Genomic DNA, 13,326 nt, shown 5'->3' with positions numbered 1-13,326 from the left:
TTTTTCCAAGTTTAATCCTACTATCAATGTTAAAACTCTTCATCCTTGTAGAAAAAACTGATCCTACTGATCTTTTCCAGAGATAATCTAATGAACCCCTCTTAGGTACTGGTTTTAAACAAGTATCTGTTGTTGGTGGATCCCTCAGTATTGATTGTGAAGATATTAGTGAGCTGTTTTACCTACATGTTTGCTCACTTATTCCTAGCCTCATTTAGTTAGGCATTCACAACCAGCCTCTGCTCTATGCAGGTCATATATTTTGAAATGGTCAAATCAGTCCTCACGCCATAATATGGGACTGTTCCCTCACAAGAGATGCAGGGACCATAGTGATATAGACAACTGGGGGAGACCAGCAGCTTAGAGAGTTGAGGTCATGACTAAAACAAGTAACTTTGCAGGGATGGCACCTACAAATGAAATAATGGCATTTCAGAATATTTTCAAAGGGTTGATTCCTTTGGGGTCTATATTTCAGGAGGCCTAATGCAATGAAGGAACTAATCTATTCAGCACTCAAAAATGAATAGGTAACCGGTGAAGATTACTGAAGATATTGTCCAATACCTTCTCAATAAGCCTAATGAATTGTTTCTATTTTAAGGGTGAAAGTTGAGGTTTAGAAGGGCCAAGGAACCTGATCCAAACCACGGAAGTAGTAAAGTGATGGACCAAGATGCAAACCCGACTCCATTTGTCTATAAAGCTTAAGCACCTAAATCAGTAGATTAGGCAGTGGTTGACCCAGTATTCTTTTTTTAAACATTTTATTTATTCATTTAACAGAGAAAACACAAGCAAGGTGAGTGGCAGGCAAAGGGAGAGGGAGAGGGAAAACGGGCTCTCTGCCAAATAGGGAGCCCAGTGTGGGACACGATCCCAGGACCCTGGGATTATGACCTGAACCAAAGACAGCCACTTAACTGACTGAATTACCCAGGTGCCCAAGACCCAATTGTCTCAAACAAACAGCTAGTGCAAACTGGATCAGGACACATTCTGGCCCAGTGGGGAAATCACCTGCTAAGTGGAAATCCAAGTCCCATCTGGGCTGAACCAGCACCCTGAACCCTGGGGGAAAGCTTCATGGACAAGGCAATACCCAGGAGGTATCTCTAACACATTATACCTTTAAGGTATCCCTAATACATTATGAGTTTCAGAATCTTCCTGCTGGTGGCTCTGTAGTCAGTGGTGCGCTCAGAATGAGGTTTAGTACCAGCTTTCTGGCCTAAGTCTTCTGTTGATGATTCAGTAAAACAGATAATCAGAACAGAGTTGGGAGAGACTGACATATACAAAGTCAAAATCTGTCTCCCTTAAGTGGTTACGCACTGAAACCCAGTTGTTTGTTCATGCAACAAGTCATGAAAATGTCTGCCTCCTCCCCTACAGAATGGCCTTTCAAATATTTTAACAACTAGAGGCTTTGATTCTTTTCCCTCACTGATGCTATTTCCATGCCAGTAGGCCTGCTCTCTCATGGCCAATAATACCCGGTAAATTCCATCCCTCTCACTAGCCCATCACTCCCCTCTGAATATACTGTATGTTATTGATAATCAGCTTACAGTTTTCTTTTCTGAAATTCATGTTGCCTCTTCTCAAATACATCAGGAATCTTTCTTTACTTTAGAATCCTTTGGCATGTATGATAATGTGGTCTATAATTTCCTGTGGCTTTATGGAATCTATCTTATTATAAAGCGCTTGCATATGTTACTCAACACTTTTCTCACACAGAGGTCAATTGAAACAATGGATTATAAATTTAGCTCATTAGTCCCCTAATTTCATCGTTGAGTGACTTCTGAACTCTGGGAGATGTTCTCTGATATTTATGATTCATATACATTTATTTTACCAATTTGGTCTAGAATATCCTGAGTATTGATCACTCTTTGATATAGTATTTTAAGCCTACTAATTTTAGAAAACAATCTGAAAGTGAGAATCTCATGACCATCAACATGTATCTTTTAAACTCTCATTATACACCAGACGGTGTGCTAGTGTTGGGCATAAAAAGGGGCTTTCAGGTGTGGTTAATCCCTTCCATGGATGTGCAGAGCCATCAAAGAGAAGGCAAACGGCACTGAAACAGAGTATGTGTGTACAAGCAGCACTGGTGGCCCTCCAGGAGCATGAAGCTTTGAGTAGTGTGCTGGTGAGCAGAGAGTGCAAGGGGTAAGGAGGAGTCCACAGGGCAGGGACCGTGTTCAAGTTACATTGGCTTCCCAGCAACTACAGAAGGTTGTGCACCTAATACAAACCCAACAAATGTAGGAAGCAGGGAAGAGAAAGTCATAGGAAGGAAGGAATATTCATAGCAGGATAAGTGTTGTAAGCAAAATATGAAAGGAAGATGTACAAAATACAAAGTCTTGAAAGAAGATGTCTAAGATGTATCTGAGATATACAGAATTAATAAATTTAGATACTAGATTCCCTGATCAATTCTATGAGATAAACCTGGAGAGCAAGGCTGGCTAGATATTGTGAACTACTAGAACGCACATATCTTCATTAGCTACAGATCAAGAAAGTAAGTCATTTTGTGTTAATTACTTTGTTTTGATGGGGTTTTTCTTGGGGGAGGTTGTTGTTAAGTAACAAAGGCCACACATTAGAGAATGTTATCAAAAATATTTTTCAAGATTTTGTTAATAGTTCTCTCCTTGCCTCTCTCTCATATACATATAAGCTTTTATTGTAAATATTTATTTCATAGTTGGTCATAACTAAAAACTCAGTTCTGAAGTTAGCCTCCAGTTAGAATTTTGCCTCTGACGTAATGGAGACCACCAGTGCAAAAGTGAGATAACACTATGTGCCAGACCAATAGAAACAAGGAGGGAGGGAAATGCAGAGGCTTTTGATTAGCGTCAGATTCCAGTTGCTCCACTGGTTGCTTGTGTGACCTTGAAAATATCACTTAACCTTATTATAATGATACTCCTCATCCATAGCAGGGATGTGTCTAGAAACTTCCAGGCCCTTTGCATCGATTCCTCTATACTTCCCTGCTTGGAATCCTTGGTTTATGGGCTGCCCTGTGGATTGTAATAAAAAGTACCTGGCCATAAAGCCTAAGCTTCACTAGGGATCCAGCTTAAAACAGACAAGGCCCCCTCAGAACTTGATATTTCCCATGAGTCATCCCCATGGTTTTGTCCTGTGCAATTTTTGTTGACCTTAGATTCTCTTATCACTGGATGAGGCTCTGCGGAAAAGGGAAGAAGGAACAACTGGCCAATCAGCATTGTGCAAGCAACAGCTGGTCTTTCCCCCAGAATCAGCAGGCTTCCCTCCAGCCCTCTGGCTCCACATGAGTCTGTAAAAGTTCCACAATGATGCCCATCTGTTTCCCCTTCTTAATGTTAGAATTTGCCTAGATGTTTCAGAGAACATCCCAACATGGGGCCTAGCCTCTTCAAGGAGTAAATACTTTCACACATTTACACATGTGGCATTTAAACACATCACATGGACAGGGAGTCAACATGTAGTCTTCAGGATTAATATTCATGTGGACACTTTCTAGGGGAGAGCAGATGTTTGCGGTCTCCTACAAACTGGTTGCATTTGTAACGGGATGAGCTTCAGCAGCTGATCATCAAAGGAAGGATAATCTGGTTAAAATTAATTCTTCTACATGCACTGCTATTAAATTAATCTTATTGTTAAAGCCCTCAGCAGTTTGTGGGAAATTTGACTTATAAGTGTATTCTATATATATATATATATACATATATATATATACACACACACACACACACACATACCAGTTAGGTTTTGGAGATACCTACCTTAAATTTGGGGAAATTAGAGTTAATATCTCAACTTGAACATGCAGTAGAGCGTTAGAATTTGTGTGTGTGTGTGAATATATTGAATTATTTTAGCAAGGTATAATGACTGAAGGGAAGAAATCTATTAACTACCTTTTATTCATTTAGTCTTTAACTATCATGATTTCTTTTTCTTTTTTTTTCCCCCTTAGATTATATCAGTCTTTGAAGTTTGGCAGCTAGGAATTCTCTGACTCTGATAAATTATTTAGTCCATAGAAGGCTCAGTTTCCTCCTCTGCAAAGTGGGTGTATGAATGTTCTTACTTAATGTGGTCTGTGAAGGAGAGATTCTCAAAAATAAATGTGCCTCAAAATGTCCCACAGAGCTTAAGGGACAGATTGCAGGGCCCCACCTGCCAAGTTTCTGATCCAATAAATTTGGGATTGGGTTGAGAATTTACATTTGTAACAAAATCCCAACTAATGCTCTGCTGCTGGTCAGGGACCTTACTGTGAGGGCCGCTGTGTAAACTGTAAATGGGTTAAAGTGTGTAAACTATACACAGTGCTAAATAAAGATTAGTTATTATTACCACTATTAAAGGTAGGTATATGTGATGCATCTGGTGAAGATACCCAGAGGAAAATGGCTCTCAGTTTTCTTTCTTTTGAGCTTTGTATGCAAAATGGAAAACAATCTTAGTAAGTCAGTTTTTGTTTTTTTTTTTTCTTTCAATAAACTAAATACTCAGTGGAGAAGGTAAGATCTCCTTGTGGTTATAGGCAAAGATAGTTACCCACCCAGGCTCATTAAAAACAATTAGCTGAGAGTCCTGGTAGCAGACAGAGAGCTAGAGGAAGAGCCTGGGGGAGTTACTGACACCTCAAGATAAAGGCTCTGGGCCAAAGTCTGAAGCCCCGGGTGCCTACTTGGCTCTAGGCAGATGGAAGGATTCCAGGCCTGGCGGGGACCTCAAGGAGGCAAAGAGTCTCTCAAGTGTTCTTTACAAAGTCCAAAAGAAGGCACGCTTCACTATGTTTATGATTACAAGGATAACAGTTGATAGTAAAGACAAAAGCATGATCTAGTCAGCACAGGTTTCGATTCCTGTAAGTATCCTTTTCGGTTTTGTTTGTCTTCACGTTAATAAGAAAAAGGAGAGAGAATCAGCAAACTATGAGTGTGAGCAGGAGTTGCTCTTGTGCTTCAAATCCCTGGTCGACTGTGACTGTTTATGTGGGAGAGCATCTTTCCCCTGCCGGGTCACCCAGGGCACCGCTCCTGCTGGAGCAACTGTCTGAACTAGAGAAGGATCTGCATGGTATCACTAGATTTGTCTACACTCTATACTGACAAATAATCAAATAATTCTCCAGTTTTGTGACTCAATAATTATTTGAAAATGAATTCACAAGTCTATACAAAAAAAGAGCAGTGTTTTTCTGTTTTGTTTTGTTTTTGTTTTTGTTTTTTGGTCTTATGTTGTTTTTAAATATTGGAAGAAGAGGGGCGCCTGGGTGGCTCAGTGGCTTAAGCCTCTGCCTTCGGCTCGATCTCAGGGTCCTGGGATCGAGCCCCGCATCGGGCTCTCTGCTCAGCAGGGAGCCTGCTTCCCCTCTCACTCTGCCTGTTTCTTTGCCTGCTTGTGATCTCTCTCTCTCTCTCTCTCTCTCTCTCTTTGTGTCAAATAAATAAATAAAATCTTTTAAAAATTTTTTTAAATTAAAGAAAAATAAATACTGGAAGAAGATAGAGGGAGTCATAAATATCAGACTGGAATTATTTTGGCCTGAACATTATCGGTGTTTTTTGTGTGGGAAAGATGCACTTGCAGAAAAAAAAAAAAAAAATTATAGCAGAGAATCATGGACCCCTAATATCCTGTCTTATCTGATTGTAATTTAGGATATCAAACATCTGTTAGGCACATTCTGCATGCAATAAATTAAGGGGACTTCAAGAGTAGAATGTAGAAATCCCTGGTCAAAGGTAAGATAAATGCCTGTAAAGGTACACAATAGAAGAATATGCACAGATGGCATATATTTGAGAGCATGAAGTTTCTGACTTGTCAGTAGAGTAAGTGCTATGAGGTTTTTTTTCCCCAGAAGTTATTTTGATCTCGTAATGGTTCTTCCACCATTTTGTCCTATCTGTCCTCCTTTATGACACCCTGAAATAATCTGCAGCCAAAGTCCCCGGAGTGAACTGTGAAACAAAGTGGAAGGAATGGATGAGATAAGGACTGAGCTGATAAACATGAACAAGTTAATGGATGTTCTAGACACACCAGCTGCATGTGTGTGGTAGTTTCTGTGAATGGGAAGGAGCCAGGTGGAGAAAGGGGAGCACTGTGTAGGAAAAGGCATCCCTAATACAAGGCTGTGTTTACTCCGAGGGGGCAGGTCCTCTCTATGGCGAGGCTGCCCCTTACTTTCCGCACCTAGTGCACATTTCCCTGTGGTGTCATGTGTTTCAGACATCGTGTTTACATGAGCGCTCTACACATGTGAGAATTTCGGAGGGTATGTGTGTATACAGAGGCAGCACCGAGCCATCTCTTGGGAGGGGCATCCCAAGCCACCTGGATCAACAGATAATTTGAGGAAAGATTCTGTGCTTGCCGGCCAGGCTTGGCTTGGAGGACGGTCACGCAACCCCCCTCCATCAAGCTGGCTGTCCCTGTGCCAGTCATATCCAGAGATGCATACATAGCTGGCACTGCTGCTGTAGGTGGCATCTCCACGTGCACTGCAGGTGGCTCACCGGTGATGACCAACGGCTCAGCCAGCTGAGCCCCAGGCTGCTCTCTGAGACAGCTCGGGGAGAGGCAGCCGCTCCAGAAGCCCTGGAGCACCGCTTCTCCTTCCTTGGTGGAAATTCTAACCTGTTCGTTCTGATTCCTCCAAACACCCTTTGTTCATTCTGCGTTATGTGTTCCCCTTCACTTTTGACATTGGTTTGTCACTTAATGAATCACTTCTGAAACAATTAAATGGCAGCTCAATACATGGCTTTGTCAGTGTCATGCAATGAAAAGCCAAATTATCATGCAAGAAAATGCAACATTTTTCTTCTTATAACATGGTAAAGGAGGTTTTAAAAATAACTACACAGTCACCAAAAAATTTTCAGGTATTTAAGTTAGCAAAATCAATAAGAATACTCTGTAAAAATTTTTTTCCCTAGAAACTTGAAACCTTATAGATGCCCTTATTTATATGTAAATATATGAGCGAAACTGCTGTGTTAAGAGTGTGATACTGTTATTTAAACTAGAGTTGATAAATTGCATTGATATATGTATATATGTACATATGTGTACATATTAGTATTTAAAGATATATTGTATATATACATTTACAGATTTAAATTATATAAATATACTTCTAGATTTAAATATGTTTGTACATTTATCTTTAATTAAATTTAAATATATATGCTGTATATATGTGTGTATACATATGTATCATATATATCTTTTAATCTTAGCATGATTTATCTTTATTTCTCCATAATTATAACTTCTGATCTTTCAAATATTTTACCTCAATGCCAGGTGTTAGAAGATTTAGAAGATTTTTGCTCCACTTACTTTGTGTTAAAATGTTGATGTTGGACATAGATGTTACAACAGTAGTAACACATAAATTATGCCAAATTATTTTAAAGTCTTATTGCTAATTGCCAAAGTCTTAAACTGAGGTACAAAAAATGAGCATAGTACTTTAATGACATGATGGCCAAGCTAGACTCTACCTTTTGTAATAGATTTTACTTTTAAATGAGAGGCACTATTAGATGGGATTTCAGGTACAGATACAGATGCAAATACAATGATATATGTATATATATATTTTTTTCTAAACCATCTTTCAAGCGTATTAGAAACAATGGCACTAGGTACACATTTTGAGTGTCTACTGTGAGCCACATTTGTGCTGATAGCTTTTTATAATCCCTGCAAAGGAGAGATCATCCCTACTTACGGATGAGAACAGAGGGCTCACAAAGTTAATCAACCCAAGGCTCGTGTCCTTCCCACTGCACAGCTCATTCATAATCAACACAAGTTCTACCTGCTTGCTAACACAGATGTGGCAGCTGCCTTACTTTAAAATGTAGCAATCACAAGAATTCTTTGAAATAATCATAATTCTTGGGGAGCCTGGGTGGCTTAGTCAGTTTAGCATCTGTCTTCGGCTCAGGTCCTGATCTCAGTTCCTGGGATGGAGCCCTGTATCGGTCCCTCTGCTCAGCAGTGGGTCAGCTTCTGCCTCTCACTCTCCCTCTGTGATCTCTTTTGCTTTTGCTCTCTCTCAAATAAATAAATAAAATCTTTAAAAAAAAATAAAGGATTTTAATTCTCTGTTTTCTCTAATCAAGATGACCCCTGATGAAGGAACATATTAAGGATTTGTTGAGTGTGTTGCCCTGTTGTTCAATGACTTATGTGATTTTCTTATTTAAACATGAAAAAGAAGCCAAAGGAAAGAAATTAATGTGCTTAGGACATAATTGGGCACTACTTATCAGAGTTCTTGAAGACCTGTTACTAATAGAGTGGACTCTGAATTAGTTCTCTCCCACTGAGAGCTACCTCTGCTTAGTCCACACTAGAGACGGTGCTGCCAGTAGTTGAGACTGCACTCCATGGATTCAGGTAAGACAGTGATGGGGGAAGGCAGATTTTTATTTTATTTTATTTAGTTTTAAAGCTTAAGTACAGTTGACATGTAACATTGCATTAGTCTTAGGTGTACAGCAGTGATTTGAAATTTCTATATGTTATGCAGTGATCACTACAAGTGTAGCTACCATCCATCAGGGAAGGTGGATTTTTTGAATTAAAACTGGATCCGGATTCATTTGAGTCTCTTTTAATTTAAGAGTTCTCTAAAAAATTCTGCTTTATGGACAGACTTGGAATGTGAATTTTGGATTGAGGCAAATCTGAGTGTGAACTCCTGCTACTTACTATCATTGTCAACCCTGAGCAGCATTTTATGTCTCTGAGCCTTAAAGGTCACATCTCTAAAAGTTTATGGAACCTACCTCTGAGTGTTACAAGAATCCATTGAAGTATCAATCTATGTAGAACCCCAGTGTCCCTGAAATATAAGAAGCATTCAAATTAACAATCTCTGAATCTTTATTGGAAGCAACCTGGATTGTTGAACAAGACCGTGTCAGACTTCCAAAAGGTACCTTTTTCCCCCTTCAAACATAAGGTGATAAATGCAGTCAGCACAGTCCTGCTTGTGTTCCCAGTGTATTTTCCAGGCCAGTGGCATTTGCCAGTTCTTGAGGCCATGACATACTAGGTGCCTGCTGGTGAGAGACGAGTGGTGCCTTTGAGGCTCTGAATAGTCGAGCATTTCCCCCATCAGGCACGGTGCTGCTGCTCCACTTGGTCCCAGGATGAATGAAGCATCTGCCGTTCTTGTGCATAGACACAGATTACTAAGCAATAACAAAAAGTGTAAGTGGGTCTAGAAAAAAGGTAAACCACCTGGAGGGCCAGGGATTTAACACTGAGCAGGTTTTTAGTCACTGATATTTTGTTTAAATCGGTTCCCAGGAAAATCATGCCAGCATAGTTTCAAAGTCAAAGCTGGGGCCTTGGTTGATGATAGCATCTTACGGCAGACATCTTGCTGAAGGCCCAGAATCTGAGGAAACATTCATTAACATCCATTCTTGCAATGCTGGGTAATAGCAGAACATTGTTTTCTCTTTTCAAAATGGGTCAGCTAGCCAGTCAAAATGAGTCAGTCAAAATACTGACTTTTGCTTGATTTCCAGAAGCACGGGCATGTTTTGCAATTTATTTTACTCCTGATATAGATTCTTTAACCTCCTCTCTCTAAATAAAGATATTGTCACAACAAAGATTTCCAAGTAACATTTCCGAAAAACCTGTCGTTACCCAAAGTCTGAAGTAGCAGCAGGTTCTGGACAATGATGTAGGAGATAAGATGTAAAGAAAGGAGATCAAGAGATACTGGGGAAGTAACAGATTCTGGACAGGGTACAGGAATAGGAGCTCAAGAAAGGTCTGGATGGTGATTAAGACACCAAATTCAGAACCATCTCTATCTAGTGAGACTTAAAGAAACTTTCAAAAGAGGTACCAAAGGAATGAACACAGAAGTTGCAGTTAAGGAATCTATGTCCCCATCCTGACCCTTTCCCTAATTGTTGGTCACATTTTTGGGGCCACTTAAGCTCTCTGAGCCCCCAAGGGTATATCTTAATCAAATGCAAATACCTTGTCCAGGCACACAGTAGGTATTTAATAAATGCTGGCTGCAATTGCTATATCATTTTCAACAAGTATTAACTGAGTATGTATTGTGACAAGTCTCAGGATTGAATTTTGGAAAAAAAAATACATAAAACATCCTTTATATGCCCAGAAAATAAAGACATGCCATCTGTTTGGTTGAAATGCAGGACTTGTGTTGGGCACAAAGGAGGTAAGTCTGGACAGGCTGGTGCACCTTCTGGATTTGCTAGGGTAAATCTCTTGTTTACACCAGCTTACACATGCAAGTTTTAATAGTGTCACCTTTCGCTCTCAGAAATGTTTTGGTTTGGATGATAAATTATACGGTCAGTGCACTTCTAGGGTCCATTAGTTTAGCGTAAGCAAATTATAATTAACTCGGGAGAAAAGAAGACTAAGGAAATTTAATACCTTTTGAGTGTGTGTAACCAGAGAATGGGTAGTGATATTAATTGATGTTGGATGATCCTTAACCTCATGTTAATTCAGATGGCCAGCACTTTTTTTTTTTTTTTTGAGTTTAAACATAAAGCATGATGAAAGAATGACCAAAGATAAAATTTTAGTTTTAAACCCCCAGTGGTCTTAAATTCAAGACCTTTAGGAATCTATATGACATTAGTGTAAGCAATAATGCAGCATGTAAAGAAACCTTAATTTCTTTTTTTTTTTTAAGATTTTATTTATTTATTTGACGCAGAGAGAGAGAGCACAAGCAGGTGGAGCAGCGGGCAGAGGGAGAGGGAGAAGCAGGCTCTCTGCCGAGCAAGGAGCCTGATATGGGGCTTGATTCCATGACCCTGGCATCATGACCTGAGCCAAAGGCAGTTGCTTAACCAACTGAGCAACCCAGGCGCCCCAAGAGAAACCCTAATTTCTAAGGAGTTCCTGCAGGATACTTGTTAGCATAATTAAGAAGGGAGATTACCTGCCTCAATTAATTTGTACTAAAGACAAAAGTAGTTTATTTGGGAGAAAAAATGTCTATTGGAATGCGTACCAGCCTGTAACAGATACACTTGGTTTTAAAACTTCATAGGAGGAGTTAAGCCTCTGACTCCTGATTTCTGCTCAGGTCCTGATTTCACGGACCCAAGGTTGAGCCCTGGTGTGGAGTCTGGCTTTGGGCACTTCATTCAGAGTAGAGTCTGCTTGAGATTCTCTCTCCCTCTCCCTTTGCCTCTGCCCCCACTCATGAGCTCTCTCTCTCTCTCTAAATACATACATTAAAAAAATCTTTAAAAACAAATACATAAATAAAAATAAAGCTTTAGAGGAATTGAGTCACTCTGTGGAAGTGTATGTAGGGACCACAAAATTAAAGTATCTTCTTTTGGTCGCTTTTTAACTTGAGCACAGATTTGTAATGGGCTCAATAGTGCCCCCCCCCATTCTGGGTCCACCAGGAACCTCAGAATGTGATTTTCTTTGTAAATAAGATCTTTGTGGATGTAAGTAGCTAAGGACCTTGAAATGACATCATCCTGGAATTAGAGAGAGCTATAAATCCAGTGACTGGTGTCCTAATACAGAGGGGAAAACACCAAAATACACAAGGAAGTTCATATAAACATAAGGACAGAGACTGGAGTGACACAGCTACAAGCCACGGAACACCAAGGATTTCCAGGAGCCACCAGTAGCAAGGAAGAGGCAAGGAAGGAATCTTCACTAGAGCTTTCAGGGAGAGCCTCACCCTGCCAACATTTTGACATTGGACTTCTGGTTTCCAGGACTATGAGAGAATAATTTTATTTGGTTTTAGGTTTCTCAGCTTGTGGGAATTTGTGTGGCCACCCTAAGAAACTATTACACTTCATGTACAATTTTGTGAAATGTACTATAATTCCACACATATAACCCTGAGCTTGTTTACCAGAGTGAGAGCACTGTGCATAGATGCCCTTATATAAAAACCTCCCTAACTGGGCTGCCTGGGTGGCTCAGTAAGTTAAGCATCTGCCTTCTGCTCAGGTCACGGTCCTAGGGTCTTGGGATCGAACCCCACATTAGGCTCCTGGATCAGTGGTAAGTTGTCTTCTCCCTCTCCTTCTTTTTTTTTTTTTTTTTTCTCCCTCTCCTTCTGATGTTCCCCTCCCACTTGTTCTCTCTCTTTCTCTCTCAAATGAATAGATAAAATCTTAAAAAAAAAAAAAAAAGTTACAAACACACAAGCAACCAACTACCCTGACTCACCCATAGCACCTAGCACAATGGCACCATTGGCTCCACACAGCCATATGGCTTTGCATTTTAATCATTTTCTATCTTTAAGCTTTTACTCGTAGTAACACCATCATCTGCAATTCTTCTTCAGTCCCCCTCACCTGCCCCATGTCCCCCCCCAACACACACACCTCCACCTCCAGAAATTATCTCTCTTCTTTTGAAATCCAGGACAAATACAATCCCAGACCCACAGTGACACTTCTGATTCACTCACTTCAGGTAGACGTGATCTCTTGCACATCCGTGTTTCCTTCCCACTTTGTTTGTTCATCTCATAGGATTTAGAGCAATTCTTCTTTATATTTTGTTATCGTCCCTTCAAATGTTGCTCCATGTGAGCTAGTCTTGTCCAAGAAACTAAACAGGGTATGTTTGGAAGACAGAGCCTCGTCTGATTTGTATCTCCATCTTTGTACTTTGCCTTGCACAAAGTAAATGGTCAACAGTAATATGCTGACTGTTTGCCCTGACTGCTTCATTCCACAGTGATAAAACTGAAATGTTCTCTAAAATTACTTTTCCATCATTATAAATTTGACTTGAAAGCCATGCAACTGGTGCATTTGCAAGGGATTATCTTTTGCCCATAGCTCATTAAGGCTGTCCTCATAAAGCACACGCAGTCATAGAAACAACCATACATAAGACCTCGAGTGAAAAGTGACTGGTGCAAATGGCCTGGCATAAGGAAAATACCCACAACAGTGTAGCTCATGCAATAACTCTGCTGGGTGGCTACAGATCAGAGATGTGGGCGATGGATGAACTAACTTGGAGAAGGCAGCCAGAGTTGTCAGGGGAAAGAAAAGGGTGCAATGCTTCATTAATTTGTTCCCAGCAAACAATTTTCAAGGACAAGCTACATACTGATCCTCCTAGAATATGCTCTTTGTAAGTGAACAAAGATGATATGACAAGCATTTCAAAACAGTAATCGTTGGATTAATGACACTGCTGAGGAACGAGGGCTCATTATACCTAATTTAGAAGATTGTGAATATGTTGCATAGA

General features: G+C 40.1%; 1 protein-coding gene across 1 annotated transcript in view; it reads left to right on the top strand.

Annotated features, from left to right (window-relative positions):
* CNTNAP5 (contactin associated protein family member 5) overlaps positions 1–13,326 on the top strand; it is an 811,336-nt gene that overhangs the window by 197,697 nt on the left and 600,313 nt on the right. The gene's annotated exons all lie outside the window — the stretch shown is intronic.

Source organism: Martes martes (genome assembly GCF_963455335.1).
Source record: "Martes martes genome assembly, chromosome: 3".
Taxonomy (NCBI): domain Eukaryota; kingdom Metazoa; phylum Chordata; class Mammalia; order Carnivora; family Mustelidae; genus Martes; species Martes martes.
Note: the sequence above shows the minus strand (reverse complement) of the source record. Positions and strands in the feature narration are given on the sequence as shown.